This window comes from Narcine bancroftii, chromosome 9 (genome assembly GCF_036971445.1).
Source record: "Narcine bancroftii isolate sNarBan1 chromosome 9, sNarBan1.hap1, whole genome shotgun sequence".
Classification (NCBI taxonomy): domain Eukaryota; kingdom Metazoa; phylum Chordata; class Chondrichthyes; order Torpediniformes; family Narcinidae; genus Narcine; species Narcine bancroftii.
In genome coordinates this window covers 101,231,444-101,250,120 of record NC_091477.1, presented here as the reverse complement: position 1 = coordinate 101,250,120, position 18,677 = coordinate 101,231,444, and the positions used below count along the sequence as shown (strand labels likewise).

Here is an 18,677-nt window from a genome sequence, read left to right as displayed (position 1 = left end):
GTGGGGACGAGCAGTGGCTGCTCTATGTACTATCAAACAGCTCAGAACCTCCATCCTCTCCTCACTTCCACTTCGATGTGTTTGAAGCTTCAACTACTCCCTCTGCTTGGCTGTATGCCCTGTTCAGCATGGAAACCGCTTTTGAGATTACTACTATTGAGGCATGTCAAGGCAGGAGAGTGGTGTGTAGCCACACAAAGAGAGGGGGAGTGCATTAATCTTTTGGTCGATATAATTTCGTAGAATTGTGGTCTTGGATGATGACTTGTGATTCACTAGTCTTTTGCTTTGTAAATGAACTGTGAGGACCTCCTAGGTTTGTTTATTGACTGAGATCAGCTTCAGTGCTAATGGGGAATGTTCCATTTTAAACCAGTCTAAGCTATTCTGTGGACTTTTGCATGTCTGCAAAATCACTTTGTGACACGCATTCTTGAATTGGTTGATGGGAAGCCGTGCACTATTTTCAAATGTGCTTGTTTGGGATATTTAAGATGATGCCAAGTTTGTAAGGAGTGTTGAAGGGGATAAATTATTTAAGCCCTGAAATGAGTGAAGAAAAATGGTTACATTTAATGTGAATGCATGTGGATTGAATGCCAAATCCGCTGAATGATGTCAAAATAGTTGGCAGTGATAAAGAAAGCAAATATAGGTTTGGCAAATCCATTGAGCACGATGTCCAATACAGAGCACTGATAGTAACAAAGGTGGGGCTTTCATTGCCACAACCAAACTGCGTAATTCTCACATGAGGTTTTGCTTTGAATATGATATCTGGGTTTGGGTCGATTGTGTGCATCAAATTAACCTGCAAACAGTTTGTTGCCTGTTTCAACTGTTGGCCCCACAAATGATGCAGAGTATCTGCCTAAAAATGGCAACATCTGTTTGCATGTTATTTAAAATGCGAAAGATGCATATCTAAGGTCAAACAGTCATAGAGCCATACAGCTCAGAAGCAGGGCCTTCGGCCCAACTTGCCCACACCAACCAAAATGTCCCACCTGCACTAATCCCACCTGGCTGCATTTGGCCCATATCCTTCAAATCTACACCTATCCTCTCAATTTGTCCATCCAAAACATTCTTTAACATTGCAAAAGTGCCTGTATCAACTATCCCCTCTGGCAGCCTATTCCAAACACTCATGATCCTCTGTGCAAAAAAAAGGCGCCCCTTGGATTCTTATTAAATCTTTTCCACTCACTTTAAATCTATGTCTTCTGGTTGCTGATTCCCTTACTCTGGGCAAAAGACATTCTATCCCTCTCATCATTTTGTTCCCTTCTTGTGCTCCAAGGAATAAACCCCCAGGGCCTGCTCAACCTCTTCATATAGCTCAGGCCCCCAAGTGCTGGAAACATCCTCATAAATCATCTCTGTACCATGTCCAGCTTGATAACATGTTTCCTGTAGCATGGTGACCATAAATGAACATAATACTCCAGGTGGCCCTCACCAAAATCTGATACAATTGCAACATGACCTCCTAACTTCTTTACTCAATAATCTGATTGATGAAGTCCAAAATGCCAAAAGCCTTTTTCACCACCCTATCTATCTATGACATTAATTTCAGGGTACTATGTACCTGGATCCCTCTTGCAACACTCTCCAGATACCTGGCATTAACTGTGTATAGATCCTTGCCAAAATGCATTTAAAACATTTCTGAGCATTAAATTCCATCAACTATTCCTCTGCCTACCTGCCCAACTGATCAAGATCTTGCTGCAAACTTTGGCAACTGTTTTCATGATCTACAATACCAGACACTTCAGTGACATCTGCAAACTTGCTAATCATTATCATGTACATTTTCATCTAAATATTTTTTATAGATGATAAAGAGCAATGGGTCCAGCACCAATTCTTGAGCCATGCCACTGGACACAAGCCTCCAGCTTGTAAAACAGCCTTGCACCATCACCCTTAGCTTTCTCCCACAAAGCCAGTGTTCTATCCTATGTGCTGACTCTCCTTGGATCCTGTTCATTGTTTCTCTTTTTTTTCTTTTTAAAAATTTTTTATTGTTCACACTATGAACCATACTGACCAAAATACACATTCTTGACTTCCAGAGCTGCCTACATTGCAGAACCTTATTGAATGCCTTTCTGAAATCCATATGCAGGTATTCCGTGACTTACAACCGTAACTGGGACAGTCATATCTCGAAATGGACCAAAGACGGAATTTTGTCTGCGCATATGGAGTACCAAAGTCTTAAGGCAAACTTTTTAATCAAATGTTGTATTTGACAAACTATAACAGGGATACAGGCACAGAAGAGCCAAAATGTGTGTACTTACTTTGTTTGTCGGCGTCCTGGGGTCCATAGGCTGGGCACAGCCCTCTTGATTCCTTTGCACGTGTGAATCTTCTGTTGGCGCATGCACAAGAGTTAAGCTCCTTGATGATGTTGAATTCATGCCCTTAACTCTCGTGCATGCGCCAACTGAATTCCATCTGACTACTCGAGTTTGCACACAGGAATGGACCTGGGATGCTGACTAACAAAGTACAGACATTTTGACTCTTACATGCCCTGCTTCCCTGTTATAGTTCATCAAATACAACAAAAACCTTGTCAATTTTATTTTTTTTCTTTAAAAAAAAATTTGGTCGTACATGCAGATGGACGCAAGTCACATCGGTCACAAGTTGGGGAGTACCTGCACACGTCTGCAGCAATGATTCTCAACCTTTCTCAGCTATGCCCTCCCTCCCCCTCAGGATTCTGCTCAAAGTTTATGGGGCCCCTTCACTGTGAAACAGACAGATTTAGTTGGTTTCTTCTGTACCTCTCTCATAACAACTACATAAAAAACATAAAAAATATTTATGAGGTGAAAAGAAAACAAGGCTTTTACTTCAATGTGCTGTGGTGCCCAGGGGGGCTGGAGGCCCTCTGTTAAAAATGGCTTGTTTACAACAATGCCCCGTCAACTATTTTGCTCACATCTTCAAAAAAAATCAGAATAGAAAGACATGTTCTCCCACTTACAAAACCTTGATGACAATCCCTAATTAACCTTTGCCAACCTAAGTACATATATATCTTCTCCCTTCAAATACTCTCTAGTAACTTACCAACTACAAGTGTTAGAATCACTGACCTGCAGTTCAGAGGTTTTTCCCTACATCCTTTCTTGAACAGTTGCCACCCTCCAGCGTTCTGCTATCTCATCTGTACTTAATTTCAGCCAGGGCACCTGCATTTAACAGGCACCTTGCAATAAAATAGGCACAATTTAAACCAACAGTCCTTCCTCACTCCCTGCTTTTCTCTGGCTTCCTAAACATTTTCTCGTCACCCTCCATACCAACTTCTAACCTCTCACCTGCCTCTGTCCTGCATAGTATCCCACTCCCCCCACCAATCTGTTCAGAGCCACCCATGTAGCATGAGCAAACCTGTCTGTCAGGATATTGGTTCCTCTCTGGTTCAAGGGCCATCTGTCCCTCTTGAACAGGTCACCTCTCCCCCAGAAGAGATCCCAATGATCCAAAATCTGAAGTCCCCTTCACCAGCTCCTCAGCTACAAATTCATCTGGCCTATCTTCCTATTTCTGAGCTCACCATCAGGTAGCACCAGTGATAATCCAGAGATCACTACACTTGAGGTCTTGGTTCTTAATCTGCATATGCTCATTGTGCAGGACTTCATCCCTTGCTCTTCCAATGTTGTTTGTACCAATATGCACCACAGTTTCTGGCTTTTCACTCTCCCCTTAAGAATGCCCACCAGGCAACAAACAGACGATCCCAGCATCTCTTCCATGGCCACAAAATATCCTCTCTGCTCCCTGCAGCTGCTGGAACTCCTGTCTGTCCCTGTTGCTATTGAATCTCCCATCACTGTCAAGCTGCCTGACTGCACTCTTACCTTCTGAGTTGAATAGTTCAAATTGTGTGACATTTATTTAAAAAAAACAGATGTTTTAGAATTTACTGTATCATTGAAAGTTAGTGTAAACCAGGCTGTGGTTGATTCTTTTTTTTGTTACATTGACTTGGATTTTGTGAGCTGTGAAGTGAGTCTGCTCACACTTGACCTCCAAGAGTACATATCCACAAACATTTAGATCTCCATGTTGTGGATTTCCCTTGTTGTGTTCTCTTGCTATCTGATGTGAAATCACTGGCAGACAACAGCCATGATGTCAATGGATGGCAATCAGTTTAAAGAATTCTCATAGAAAGGGAATCAGAAAGGAGAAAAGCTCCAACTTTCATCAACATTTTTCAATGTTTACAGACTGCAAAATAAAATTAGAAGGTAATCAAATGATGAAAGTAGAAATTGAACTTTCTAAAATGTTCTTTATTATAATAATTGTTCTACTTTGGGCCAGTTAATGTGAAAGATTTGCAGTCCACATACACTGGAACATTTGTTGTCCAAATATACTGGATCAATTTTGGGAACTCCCTGCTCGCAGGTTCGAGGTGGACTGGTGAACAACATACAGAGTTCTACCCTGATTAGCCCTGCAAAATCCAAGCCATCCACGTGCCCCATATTACCCCAGATGTTAATATGACATAGCTTACTAAACAAATGGTTGCACATCATATGGTTTTAACTTATCATCTCATGTTTATGTAGCTTTTGAGAGGATGGTTCGAGAAAATGAGGTTTTAAAACAGTTGCCGTAAGTTAACTCAGAAACCTGCAGAGAGGTGCAGCAGTAGTGACATTCCTCTCATCTCAGCTTCTCTCTCATTTGACTTGACATACTTTTGCTTGACATACTTTTGTTTCCTTATTATCTGTGGTTTACTTTATTTCATTGATTGTGTTGCAGGATGGCAAGTAATAAAGCTTTGAATCAGTAGCCTCTGGATATATTTTTCCAGATCGTTAAGAAATTCTACACACCATTGATTGGTTTGGCCCAAGGCTGCCATTTATAGTGTTGGGAGTCCCAATAGTATGATTCTTCAACCATCCCCTTTGGGGTTTCAAGCAAGCTGCTACTCCATTCAGTAATATGATTAACAGCACCTAAAAAGGGAGAGCAGCCAAGTTTATAAAACCCCTTGTGGCCAGGTTTAGATTTGAAATATAAAAGCAAAATCTTATGCTTGCTTGACATCTAAAACAAAAAGAGAAAAATACTGCAGATGCTCTGCCGGCCAGAAAGCACTTGGAAATGGGCAGTGTTTCAAGTTGATAACCTTTCATCAGAAATGTGTTTTTAATTAAATCTCGTGGCATTGAAAGAGTTGTTGGGGAGTGGGCGACGTGGGGGAAAGGAACAAAGGGTAGATCTGTGGGAGAGTGGAAGGCAAAGGAGATTAAATGACAAAGAGGTAATGATGCAAGACCAAGAACAACATCTTCCTAAGCAAGCACAGGATATGAAACACCTGCTCTTTTTGGTATTTACATTTAAAATCCTTTTGCAAAAAGTGCTCTGAAATTAAACTATAACAAAACCATTATGCAGAGTCACTGAATCATTTTGAGAAAATAATAGAACATTAATTTAGCATCATTACGTTTTCTTTCTAAATTCATAATGCTTTTAGTTTCTTCTTCCATGTTGTCTTTTTTTTTAAAACAGTAACTGCTTCCAACTTGTCAAAGCTCGGCAACTATCACTCAGGGTATTTATAAGATCTCTGGCCTGGTAACCAGCCCTTCAAGAAAGTCTCCCTTGCTGATATGGCTTGACCTTCATTAGTAAGAATCGAATATTAACAGCTCCAGAATTAGAGTCTTGGGGATGGGGAAGGAAAAAAATCTGTTTCTTCAATTCTTCATTTGTGTAGATCTATTTCATGCCTATATCTACATCCATATTCTGTTAACTAGCCCCTGAATTTCAATCCATGTGGAAAGGTGCTTTTGGTTACAATTATCTACTTGACCTGAAATAATGTCTTTCACTCAGTTTGACCTATCCATATGTAAAGTAACTGCCAAAAGCCCATTCCCATTAACAAATGCTATGCTATGCTATCATCAAATTGTTTCCTTTTCACATGCTCCTGAATCCATGCAAATCTTAACCCCAGTTCCAACTTCAAATTCCACAAAACTGGCCTTTGCCCCTCACAGAATTTAAATGATTTAAATTAGAGTTAATGTTTCCTTCAGGGATTGTTTGCACCAAAATCAAGAAACATATTTTTTGCAATGTTCAGCTATGTTAGTTTGTCCTTTAGTTAGAAATGTCATACATGAAGCATCATTTCTGTCATTTTTCATCTGATCTTTATAAGTTTCCCCAAGTCAAATCTTCAAAGATCACAAAACATGAAAGGCAACTTGGCAAATTCCTTAATTGTTTCCTGCAGGAATTTAACAATTGACCTCAGGCCTGGGATAATACAAGTTTCGGGAAGAATTTAAAAAGCAGATATTTTGTTGTCAATATGTGTTTGTCAAAATATCACAAAACCCAGGCCACAGTAATCCTTCAAAATGCGGGTTCTAAGGACACTGGGTGAATAATTGATCAAATCTTTGGCTGAGCACCTACTGCTCTAAGCTGTTTAGGAACATAGGAACATAGGAAGTAGGAACAGGAGTAGGCCAAAATTGGCCCATCGAGCCTGCTCCGCCATTCACTACGATCGTGGCTGATCTAATTTATGACCTAACTCCACCTACCTGCCTTCTCCCCATATCCCCTCATTCCTCTATCATGTAAAAATTTATCTAACCGAATTTTTAATATGTTTAATGAGGCAGCCTCAACCACTTCCCTGGTTAGAGAATTCCAAACATTCACTACTCTCTGGGAAAAACTATTTTTCCTCATCTCTGTCCTAAATCGACTCCCCCGAATCTTGAGACTGTGTCCTCTCATTTTAGTTTCCCCGGCCAGCTCAAAAAACCTTCCTACATCTATCCTATCCATACCCTTCATAATCCTATATGTTTCTATAAGATCTCATCTCATTCTTCTGAACTCGAGCAAATACAATCCTAGACTCCATTGTAATTCATTGGAATTTTTCAATGATTTTATTTTCCCATCTGTGCAAGTTGTTTGCTCTGAATTTCATCAGGTACCTCACCAACACCTGTCTACACCCTTCCTCCCACCCCAGAAACCATTATCCAGATAGTGAATGTCAACAGGTTCTACAAGAAGGTTTCGCAGTTGCATCTTCATTAATGTTTTCCAAGGCAAACTGATTTGAGGATATGCTTTGCAAGATCATTTTCAGGAGTATCATTCAGAGGCATATCAGAAGGCTCACATTACTGCCCCAGAATAGAATGAGAGCCAAACTTGGATCCTCTTGCCCAGCTTCATGGTGTGCTCTGAGCTGGGGTTTTTTTTAACATTTTTCTGAGGTAAAGGGTTTCCAAACCAGAACTAGCATAGCTCATTATAGACTTCGCCAAGTGCTTCCCCACCCTCCCAAACTCAGAAGATCACATCTTACAAGTGGGGTTATTTTTCCACACCCAGCACCCATGGCCTGGGGGGGGGGGGGGGGGTTTGATTATATACATGTGATCGTATCCACTGGGAATGTAACTTCTGCCTACTCAGGCCTGCAGCACATGCTCGTTCAGGTGCAGTGCTCAATGAAAATGTTAATTGCATTAACCTTCATGAGCAGAATTATTCCCCATCTATGGTGAATGGACTGGCAAGCTGTCCAGCAAAACTGAACTTTACTGATACTGAGTTGCCTTAAAGTAGATAAGTGCACCTTTATTGAAAAGGGTAACTTTGTGTAGTAGCTTCCAAGTTTGTGTGCATCTCATTCTCCTCCATTGAATTCAGAGATGAGAGATACAAGGTAACGTTTGGATACGGGGGCAATATTCCAATATCGTTCGCCTTTGCCATCTGTGGGAAAATCAGCCTGAATGTCTGATTCTTATGCAGAAAGTACTCAGTAAAGTACACGCAAGGCACTTCAGATGCTGACCTGGTGGTCTTCAACTTTGAATGGAATGTCAGTCCCCACTGACTTTTTGACCACATCATTTGCTCCAAAATACCTGGACACCTGTAGGATAGCAAGTGAAATCTCTCTCTCATTTAGTTTAGAAACTAGACTGGAACCTCTTCAAACTAGTCTGTTTCCTGTTTCCATTAACTTTGTGTTAGAGGAGCTATAATGGAATTTTCACTCCCTCTCTAAGTGGGGGTAGTCAGGTAAGTTGATGAGCAACTTTATTTTGTCAGGTTGATGGGTTGTTCAAGCCTTTGCTGGAGGAAGATTAACACAGGAATCATTGTAGAAGAAATCCAAACTGAAGTTCTTTGCTTTATCTTTAATGGTGACATTGTTCAGAGAAATTAAGCCTTTTAAGGTATGGCTGGGTTCAGAGAAATATCACACAGTTTGAAAGTTCATTGTGGTTGGATAGTCTGGTGTAGTCCTAAATTTGTGAGCCAAACTTTGGGTGCTGCCATGACATTCCCTGCCTCTTTGTTGAGGCTTGTAAGATGTTAAGCAAATAATCCCACTCTGCTTTATGGTGGGCCTGTGTGAATGAGCCTCAGTCTGAATTTTCTAGCTCGTGTTGTTTTTCTAATGTTGGAATATTAATCTGGGTTCGCTTTCTGCCAGCTAATTACAAACTATCAAATTTCTGTGTCATTTTTCTTCAGGGCTCTTTTAAATCTCTGTCACATGCAACCACACTAAATCCTTCACTCATCACTCTAGTCCTCACTGAATTTTGTAATTCCTTCCATAACCCTGCTCCACCTTTGAGTTATGACTTGTGCAGACTCCACGGGACACGCTGTATTTTGGATTCTGCTCATTTCTCTGGCCCTTTCCATTTTTCTATTTTGTTACTTCTGGCAGTGACCTCAGACACTGCCATGTGACTCCCAGAAATGTCTCCACATTGCTGTTTCTCCCCTGCCTTGATCCTAACTCTTCAACAGGTTCTCAATAGTTATTGGTTTTCTCAAAGCGATCTTGACAAGTTTCTATTCTTAAGAGAAGACTATCTCCCTGCACGAGCTGAACTTGTATATGAACAAATGAATTGCTTGAACCTATCTCTGCTCATGACTGATCAGATTTTTAACTTGACGTCACATTCCTGTCTCCCTGCAATAGCCTTTCACCCCATTGCTTAGAACTCTTCAAAGACCCTGCTTCCACCAGCCTTCAAGAGAGAGTTCCAAAGACATGACCCCCGAGATGTTATTTTTAATTAGTAGCTCCTTGGTTTGAGGTTCTCCCACGTGGAAATATCCTCTCCACATCCACCCTGTCAAAACTCCTCAAAATCTATATGTTTAAACCAAGTTGCTTCATGCTTGTAAACCCCAGTAGATAGAAGTCTAGCTTATCTACCCATTCTTCTCAAGGCAGTTTACCTATTCCAGATATTCACCTGGTAAATCTTCTCTGAACTTCTTTCAATGCATTGAAGGCATTCCCTAAATAAGGAGACCCATATTGTACACAGCACTGCAGATGTGATCTCACCAACAGCAGTATTACTGAAGCATAGCCTTCTGACTTTTGGATTCATTTCCCAGCAATAAACAATAGTATTCGGTTCCATTTTAAAATTATTTCCCAGAAGTGTAAATTATCCATGTGTAAGTCGTACACAAGGACAGATAGCCATGAATTAGCCAGGTGTAAGTTGTACACAAGGACAGATACCCATATCCCTCTCCTTATAGTTTTATTATTTTTGCTTGCCAAAAGTAAAGATTTCATATTTTCCACAGTAAACTCCATTTACCGAATCCTTGTCAACTCAATTAATGTATATCCTATGCATCCTCCTCATTTCTTCTTCACTGTTTACTTTCCCATCTATCTTGGTTACAATCAAATTCACAAACCATACCCTTGGTACTTTCCGGGTCATTTTTTATAACTTGTAATCACTGAGGACTCAGCACTAATCCCCGAGGTGCAACGTGCATTTCGTCTTGCCAACTAGAAAATTACTTATTTATTCCTCTCTGTTTCCTGTTAGCCAGCCAATCTTCTGTCTCAGGTACTATGTTATTTCTTGCGTGATAAGCTTTTATTTTGAAAAAGTAATATTGTAAAAGCCTTCTGAAAATCTTAGTTCATCTGCTAATTGCCCTCTATCCACAACAAGTTATTTGTTTTTAAAAAAACAGAACTTGCTTCCGCTTCATTTCTCAGGACTATTGTAGGATCTGCAAACTCTACTTGCAGCTTAGTTCATTTATGCTAGATGGGACAGGTCAGTGGGGAGGTTGTATGGTCCTTTTGCCTTTTCTTTGGGTTTCTGGGTCCTCCCAATGCATGGACTTCAAATGCTTCGTGTCATCTAAATGCTCCTTTGCTTTCAATAGTCTTGGGCGAGGAATTAGTAGATCTCTTGCACATTTTCAAGGAGGATTTGAGAAAATCCTTGCATAAGTTCCTCTGTATGTCTTCGTATTGACAAAGTGTGGGCAGAGTTTCTTTTTCAGAAGCCTGGTATGCAAATGATGGGATCTGCAATTGAGCCTCAGTGCTGGGTGTGTTAGCTTGGAGGAGGGTGCTGATGTGGAATTGCTTTTCCTGCAAGTGGCTTTGGAGGATTTTGCAGAGATGACAGTGCGGTATCTCTGCAGTGCCTTGAATGCCTGAAAGAGGTAGCTCAAGTCTCTGAAGTATACAGGAGGCCAGGAGTTACTGCTGCTTGTTATGCCATGAGCAATCTGCCAGGTTGAGTTCTTGATCTTAACACATTCATTTTGTTAGATTGTTGAAATCTGTGGTGGCCCACTAAGAGGGATAATGAATTTCATCACAGTAACTGTATTTTTTGAGAGGTTGCTTCTGAGATGTGCGGAGCGGTCTAGGTTGTTTCTGGATCTTTGATGTCAGAGTGTGGTGTACGGAAGAACACGTGGGTAGAGGGTATTGGCTTGGTGGCCGTTGAGTGCAAGGCTTGTGCAGTGAACTGGGATTCACTGGTAGTGTGTTGTGCTGATGGCTGGCTCCGCCTCCCAGCCCTGTCCCTATCTGCTCACATATAACCCTGGTATCCCGCCTAAACCCCAAACCCTTCTGAAGACTACTGTGAGACCCTACCCTCAGTTATAAGCCCATAAAAGCGTTTGCTCTCCCTCCAGTTGTGAGAGCTTTTATTCATGCTACAATTTTATTAGCTTATTTCCTAAATGATGGAAGGACTACTCAAGCCAGCAATGTTGATGATAGCCCCTGAGGTTGAGGCGTTCACGTACTGGCTGAATGGCTTTCAGGCTTACCTGAATGCGACCAGAGAAGTCTTCAACACCGATGAACTCAGGAGGTCCACACTTGCTTCAAGGCGTTGAAGGCACGGTACCTGAAGGCACAAAATGATGTCCTAGTGAGGCACCGACTCGCTCTATGTTGCCAACGGCCAGGAGAGACCTTCGATGACTACCTGCTGTATTTGTGGATGCTTGCCAAGAAGTGCAGGTATGAAGCGGCCAAGGACCGCGTTCATGAAGAAGAACAGATCCAGGGCACCCTGGGGGCTCCGCTCGAAGTACATAAGGCAGCGACTGCTTGAGTTGGGTAAGAAGGATCTGGCTAGTCACGTTGAACTGGCCAAATCGTTGGAACAGGCCAAGGTTAAGAACAATAACTTCAAAGCCGGCGAGCGAGCGAGCGAGCTCACCCAGATGACCCCTTCCAAGGGCCGACTGCTCATGCTACTCCTGCCCTAAAGGCTGCAGCTTCCCGTTCTAAGGAGCGCTCCTGTGCTAGGAAGTGTTTTTTTCTGGCGACATGTGCCAGCATTCCCAATCTCGTTGCCTGGCTAAAGACTCAGTGTGTTCCAGCTGTGACAAGAAAGAACATTGGGTGAGGGGAAGCCCGGGGAAATCCACAATCTGCACCGGTCCCGGATCTGATTCCAAGCCGTCTTCCCCAAATTCACCTGAACCCACTTGCTGCGCTACACGCTGACAAAGGGTGGCAGTGAGGAAAAGGTGTGAAAAGGCTCGGCAGCTATCTTACCGTGACTCAAATTCAAACTCGGTGCCATCATCGGAGGAGGAAGGAGGGTGGCCATCTTGCAGCGCCACGAGGTTGGTGCCATCTTATCCACGCAGGGTAACCCAGGATGGTGGGGTCCACTCGAGTGAGGAGTATGGAGTCTCGTGGACTTGGCCTCAATGGTTCTCGATCAGCTCAGCAACTCCATAGTGACTGTGAAGGTAAACGGACATTCCACTAAATGCCTATTCGACACGAGCTCTACTGAAAGCTTCAAAGACTTACAGACTGTGCAAGAATACAACCTAAAGATGTATCCTTCCAATTGTTGCATATTCCTTGCATCTCATTCGCATTCTATGCGTATTCAACAGCATTGTATAGTGCATTTGTCATTCAAAGCGGGGGAATTTGTAAAATTTGCCTGTATGTACTTGATGAATTGTGTGCTCTGGTGTTGTTAGGTCTGGGCTTCCTGTGTCACCTTGAAAGAATGACCTTGGGGAGTTCTGGTCTCCTCTCCCCCACCCCCAGCCCCCCACCTCACTTCCAAAATCTGTCCTTGGATTGCAAGTCTTCTACCAAGAGCAGGAGGTACAGCACAGCAGACCAAGATTTTATAAAGTCTGAGGCACAACATCTGCTCAACGAAGGTATTATCGAACCTAGCACCAGCCTGTGGAGAGCGCAAATGGTAGTGATAAAGGGGAAAACAAGTCCAGGCTAGTAATTGACTATAGCCAAACTATTAAACGTGCACACTGCTGGATGCATACCCCCTCCCTCAAATTTTGGAAATGGTAAAAGATTTTGCACAGCATCGGATCTATTCGTCCATTGACCTGAAAGCTGCTCATCACCAGCTGCCAATCCATTCCAAAGACCCTCCATATACGGCATTTGAGGCTAACGGTCATCTCTATCAGTTCCGAAGGGTCCTGATCTGTATCACTAATGGGGGGGGTTCTATCTTCCAGAGGAAGATGGATTGAAGGCTACCTTCCCCTACCTTGATAATATCAACATCTGTGACCATACCTTGGAAGACCATGACGCCAACCTCCAGAGTTTTCTCCATGCAGCGATAACCCCGAACTTCACTTAAAACTCTGAGAAGTGCGTGTTCAGGACTAAACGTTTGGCTATCCTTGGCTACGTGGTGGAGAATGACATCATTGGCCCCGATCCCGATAGGATGTGCCCCCTGTTAGAACTCTCCATGCATGCGGTGGATGAGAATGTACCTTTCCAAGTGGAAAGTGATGCTTCGGGCGTAGCCCTGGTCGCTACCCTCAATCAGGCAGGCAAGTCAGTTGCATTTTTTTTTTGCAGACATTACAAGGCCACAAGCTCTGGAACCTCTCTGTAGAAAAAGAGACTCAAGCAATTGTAGAAGCCCTAAGGCACTGGAGACATTACTTGGCTGGTAGCAAATTTATGCTTCTCACTCACCAACACTCGGTAGCATTCATGTTCAATAATGTCAAGGGGGGAGAAATCAAAAAGAACAAAATTGCTAGGTGAAGGATCGAGCTCTCCCACAATTATGACATTGCCTATCGGCCAGGAGCCCTTATTGACCCTCTAGATGCCTTATCTAGAGGAAGCTGTGCCCTCTGCACACCCCGGCCAACTGCGGTGTCTGCAAAATGAGCTCTGCCATCTAGGGTTACCTGCGTGGCTCATTTGTCGAGGTGTACAATCTGCCCTACTCCATGGAAGATGTCAGGGAAATGACCAGGTCTGCACAGAGTGCAAGTCGCACTTCTATTTCCCCACAAAGGCTCACCTGATCAAGTCATCTAGGCCCTTCGATTAGCTCAGTGTTAATATTAAGGGACCTCTCCCCTCCACGAACGGGAACATCTTCTTCCTCTCTGTCACTGATGAGTACTCCCGCTTCCTGTTCGCCATTCTGTGTCCAGGCACGTCCCCTTTGTCAGTCATAAAGACCCTAGATTAAATTTTCGCCCTGTTCAGGTATCCCAGCTATATTCATAGTGACTGGGGCTCATCCTTTATGAGTGACAAGCTACGTCAGTACCTGCTGGCGAGGGGCATCGCATCCAGTAGGACTACTAGCTACAACCCCCAGGGGAACGGGCATGTTGAAAAGGAGAACGCCACGGTCTGGAAGGCTGTCAAACTGGCCCTGAAGTCAAGTGGCTTTCCAGACTCGCGCTGGTAGGAAGTCCTTCCTATGGCGCTCCATTCCATCCGGTCGCTACTATGTACCGCAACCAACGCTACTCCTCAAGAGCTCCTATTCAATTGTGAAAGAAGATTGGCATCGGGAACTACACTCTCAACCTGGCTCACCACTCCTGATCCAGTCCTTCTCATGTACTTCTTGAGAAGAGCAAGACCGACTCCCTGGTGGAAAGGGCAAAACTGCTTCACGCCAATCCCATGTACACCTATGTGGAGTACTCGGGTGGCAGGGAGGACACTGTCTCTATCAGGGACTTGGCACCCGCTGGAACAGAAGATCCGTTGCCTCAAGTGCCCTGCGAGCCACAGAGCTCATTCTTGCCACCCTTAGTCAGGGCCTCAAGGGATCCGGTTCAGGAAGAAAGTGCATCCCCCTCCACCGTAGAGCTGGAGGAGTTCAAGGGCCCCGGTTGCTAAGGCGCTCCACCAGGATCTCCAGACCCCTGGACAGCTTAAATCTGTAAATTTGTAAATAGCTGTATTTTTTTTTTATTTTTTTTCTTTTCTGAACCCATGTTCTCTGTCGTCATCCACAGACCCTAAATTCTGCAGGAAGGGGTGAAAGCAGTGAACTGGGATTCCCTAGTAGTATGTTATGCTGATGGCTGGCTCCGCCCCCATCTGCTCACATAGTTCCCTGCCTAAACCCAGAACCCTTCTGATGATTACTGTGATACTCTCATAAAATTGTTTGTTCGCCCTCCAGTTGTGAGAGCTTTTATTCACGCTTCAGCTTGCTACCTCATATGCTTCAGTGAACAAAGCCATGATAATTTGGAGCTCAGCCTTCGCTCAATAACTGAGGTTGGGTAACCTTGGTTCGAGAGTGAAGATAACACAGGCTGATCAGTCTCCCATTAATCCTATTGATTTGCTCCACTCCTGTGGCTTACCAGATAGAGGTGAGGTGCAGTATTGTGGCAGGAAAGACTGAACGGATTGGACTAGTGACACCACTTTCCTTGACACTAAATCTGCACTGACATTGGGCCTGTTGTGCAACGTCAAACGTAAAAACATGCTGTTGCCATAGGATTTCCTACAGTTTTCTCTTGTGGTTTGGATTAGGGAGAAAGCAGGTTATAAAATACCTGTATTCAAAGGATTCAAATTTCAGATGTGGAGTTCAGCTTGGAGCAGCTCCTAGGATTGTTTAAAGTGACTAGGTTTTGCTTCCCAACATTCCATGCAGTTATTGTTCAGTTATGCCCTTTACAGTATCATATCATTTATTCTGTCAGCCTTCACAAAGTTAGCACTGAGCATTTCTCATAAATAACTATGAGACTTCACAGGATATTAAAGTAAAAGGATTCCTGGTTTTTACAATTTACTTCAATTCCTTCCTTATTTTTTTCAAAGTGCTGTTCAGCCAATTATTTTTTGTCAATCATTCATGTTTGTTTTAATTGGAACAGCAATTTTCTCTACCTAAGAGACAATGCTACAACTGAAATCACGTCAACAGTTATTCAGTGTAACCCCCACTGGACCATTTCATTAATGATAAGATAAAACTTCCTGTCTGCAACTTGCCTTCAACCATCGACAAACAATGGAAAATAATCACAAACATTTTACTGGTCCCAGTGATAATTTCACCCAGCCTGTTCAAATACTGCTGTGAACCACGTCAGTATTTAATACACTATTGCTTCAGAAGAGATGGTCACAGATGCATAAACATGTGTCTCAGGTCCTTGAGGAGTTTATAAAAACTTTAAAAAATGTATTTTTATCCACTTTGAATGCATGGAAGTGCAGGCAAACAGATGTTTCCTCGTGTTCTCAGCCTGTTTATCAGAAATGTCACATTTCATGATTCACCTGCACTTACAAGCATGGGACAAATTAACACTGGAGAGCATTCAGCCAAACTGGGGTATAATGTATGAGCTGGTAATAACTCGCTGTCATTATATTCTTTGAATGCATCTCCTGGTTAAATAACCAGGCATCATTATGATATTTTCTGATTATTGGCTTCTGAGCTACTTGTGGTGACTGTTCATTGAAAGTAAAACAAGCAAAATCCTGTTTTTTTTGTGCTCTTGTAAAAGTTTTTGCATTTTTTATGGACACTTAAGGAAACATTGCTGTGATTGTAAAGGCTCCGTTACAGTTTTCTCACTTCGTTCACAAAGGGGCTGGGCACAGTGACGCAGGAGGGAATGCTGCCTCATGGCTCCAGGGATTTGTGGTTTGATCCTGACCTCACTTGCTGCTACTTGGAATTTCCTATTCTCCCACTGTAGGTTTCAACCAGCGTTTCGACCCGGTGCTCTGGTTTTCTCTGACATCCTGAAGACAAGTGGGTAGGGAAGTTACCTCTTGGTGTCGGAAATTGGGAAAGGAATCAAAGGGAAGTAAGTGAGCATGGAAATTTCAGGCCATTTAGGAAAAGATGGATTCTGGCCATTTAACTCCAGTCACCCCAGCCTGAGTGAAAATGATTCCCCTGCATCTACCAGTGAAGCATTGTAACATTTTTTTTAGATTTCATTCTTGGGTAGGAGAGTACAGAACTATCTGCTTAATCTCTTCTCACACGAATCAATCTGGTGAGCATTTTGCAGCACTCAGTCTTTCACAAGTATATCCTTCCTCGAGTGTGGAGACCAGATCTGTATAAAATATTTCATGTGAGGTCTCACTAAGGGTTGGGTAATTAAATAATTGGAGCAGGATGTCTCTTCTCCCATGTTCAATTATCCTTGTAATTAAGGCCAACATTCCATTTGCTTGCTGTACCTTAATGTAACATGAATTGATTTACATTCAAGTCAGTCAGCTCCTCTAGTCTTTCATCATTTAGAAAATATTCTGTGGTTGAGAACATGTCTGAGAAAAGTACTTTCCACATGCTTTTAATGATGTAGTCGGCCTTGTTGACATTTTGTGATTTATTTATTTAATCTCTTAAAATATTTTGCATCTGTCTTCCCAGTAGAAGTTCAAGTTTCATCCTACAGAAAGCTGTAAGGTGTTAACTGAAGGGAGGGAAGAACATGAAGCCAAGAACTTAGAAATCTACAGCACAGTACAGACCTTTCGGCCCACATTGTTGTGCTGACCTAATAACCTACTCTAACAAATGCCAAGAATTTCCCTACTGCCTCGCCTTCAATTTTTCTCAGTTCTATGTCGCTATCTAATAGTCTTTTAAAATATTCCATTGTACCTCCTCCAACAATGTTGCTGGCAGTGTATTCCATGCACCCACCACTCTCTTTGTGGGGGAAAATAAAATAACTCTTACATCCCTCCCAGACTTACTCCCAAGCACCTTAAAACAATGCTCCTTCATGTTAGCTATTTCAGTCCTGGAAAAAAAGGCCTCTGGCTATCCACATGCTCAATGCCTCTCATTCATTATCTTATATACTTCCATCTGGTCACCACTGCCTTTCCGTTGCTTGAAGGAGAAAAGTCCAAGTTCATTCATCCTATCCTCATAAGACATGCTCTCCAATCCAGGCTGCAACCTTTTAAATCTCCTTTGCCCTCTCTGTTTTGCACCCTCATCCTTCCTGTCATGAGCTGACCAGAACTGAACTCATTTATCCAAACCAGTTGTAACTAAGGTTTGTACAGCTGCAGCAGTGCCTCATAGCTCTTGAACACGATCCCATGGTTAATGAAGGCCAACACACCATATGCCTTCTTAACAATATGACAAGCCTGTGCAGCAGCTTTGAGTGTCCTATGAATACGAACCCCAAGATCTCTCAGTCCTTCCACACTGCTCAGAGTCCTTCCATTAACATTGTATTCCGCCTTCAAAATACTGAACTGAACCACTTCACACTTTTCTGGGTTCAACACAAGCTGCAGGTTTTTCAAGATGGCATTGGAGAGGCAGTAGGTGCAAAGCAGAGCTCTCCAGAAGAAAGACAGTTAAAAAAAAAGATACACTTTAAAAAAATCATAGAGAAAGAAAGAAAACACAGAAGAAATATAATACAAGAGAAAATGGGAAGAAAGAATAAAGGGCTGAATCAAGAAAGAAAAGAGAAAACGGGAGAGGATCGCGTTGTGGAAGCAAGAAGGAAGCCAACCTTGGGCAAGCGTCAGCCGCGACGGCAGTGAGAGAGAGCAACCCCAAACCATCTTGCGGATCGAAAACTCACCCAGTGCGGTTTGCGTGGGCGGCATTGCAGGAACGGGAGCACAAGGGGGCCTGGAGAGGTCTGCGAGCGACCATGAAGGAGTGGTGGAGGCCAGGGAATGGCACAACTAACTCGGGCCTAGAGGGGCGGTGGTGACAACGGGACAGGGAAATAAAAGGCACACAACTGGTAAGCCACGTGGGAACTAGGAGATGAAGGCAGTGATGGGTGCACGAGGCATCGGTGATGGCATGCTACAGCACCAGGGAGGAGTGGGGATATCGAAGACGTCAGAGAGAGGCATGGGCAGCATTAGCCCGAAGACTTCGGAAGAAGAGAAAAAGTCAGAAGGGGAGGAGGAGGAAAGAAAGGAACAAAAGAGAAAGGCAGGGAGGAATGAAAGTCAAAGGAAAAGGAGGTAGAGGGCTCAGTGCCCTTACCTG

General features: G+C 43.0%; 1 protein-coding gene and 1 long non-coding RNA gene across 2 annotated transcripts in view; one reads left to right on the top strand and one right to left on the bottom strand.

The window, feature by feature from the left end:
• The window catches only part of xxylt1 (xyloside xylosyltransferase 1), a 96,650-nt gene that overhangs the window by 48,038 nt on the left and 29,935 nt on the right, over nucleotides 1–18,677 (top strand). The gene's annotated exons all lie outside the window — the stretch shown is intronic.
• LOC138743046 (uncharacterized) overlaps nucleotides 1–18,677 on the bottom strand; it is a 42,921-nt gene that overhangs the window by 9,873 nt on the left and 14,371 nt on the right. Inside the window, exons 2-3 of the long non-coding RNA XR_011344619.1 lie at nucleotides 11,936–12,127; nucleotides 11,197–11,276 (exon numbers count right to left, since the gene is read on the bottom strand). This is a non-coding gene — a long non-coding RNA (uncharacterized lncRNA). The remainder of the gene's footprint in view (nucleotides 1–11,196; nucleotides 11,277–11,935; nucleotides 12,128–18,677) is intronic.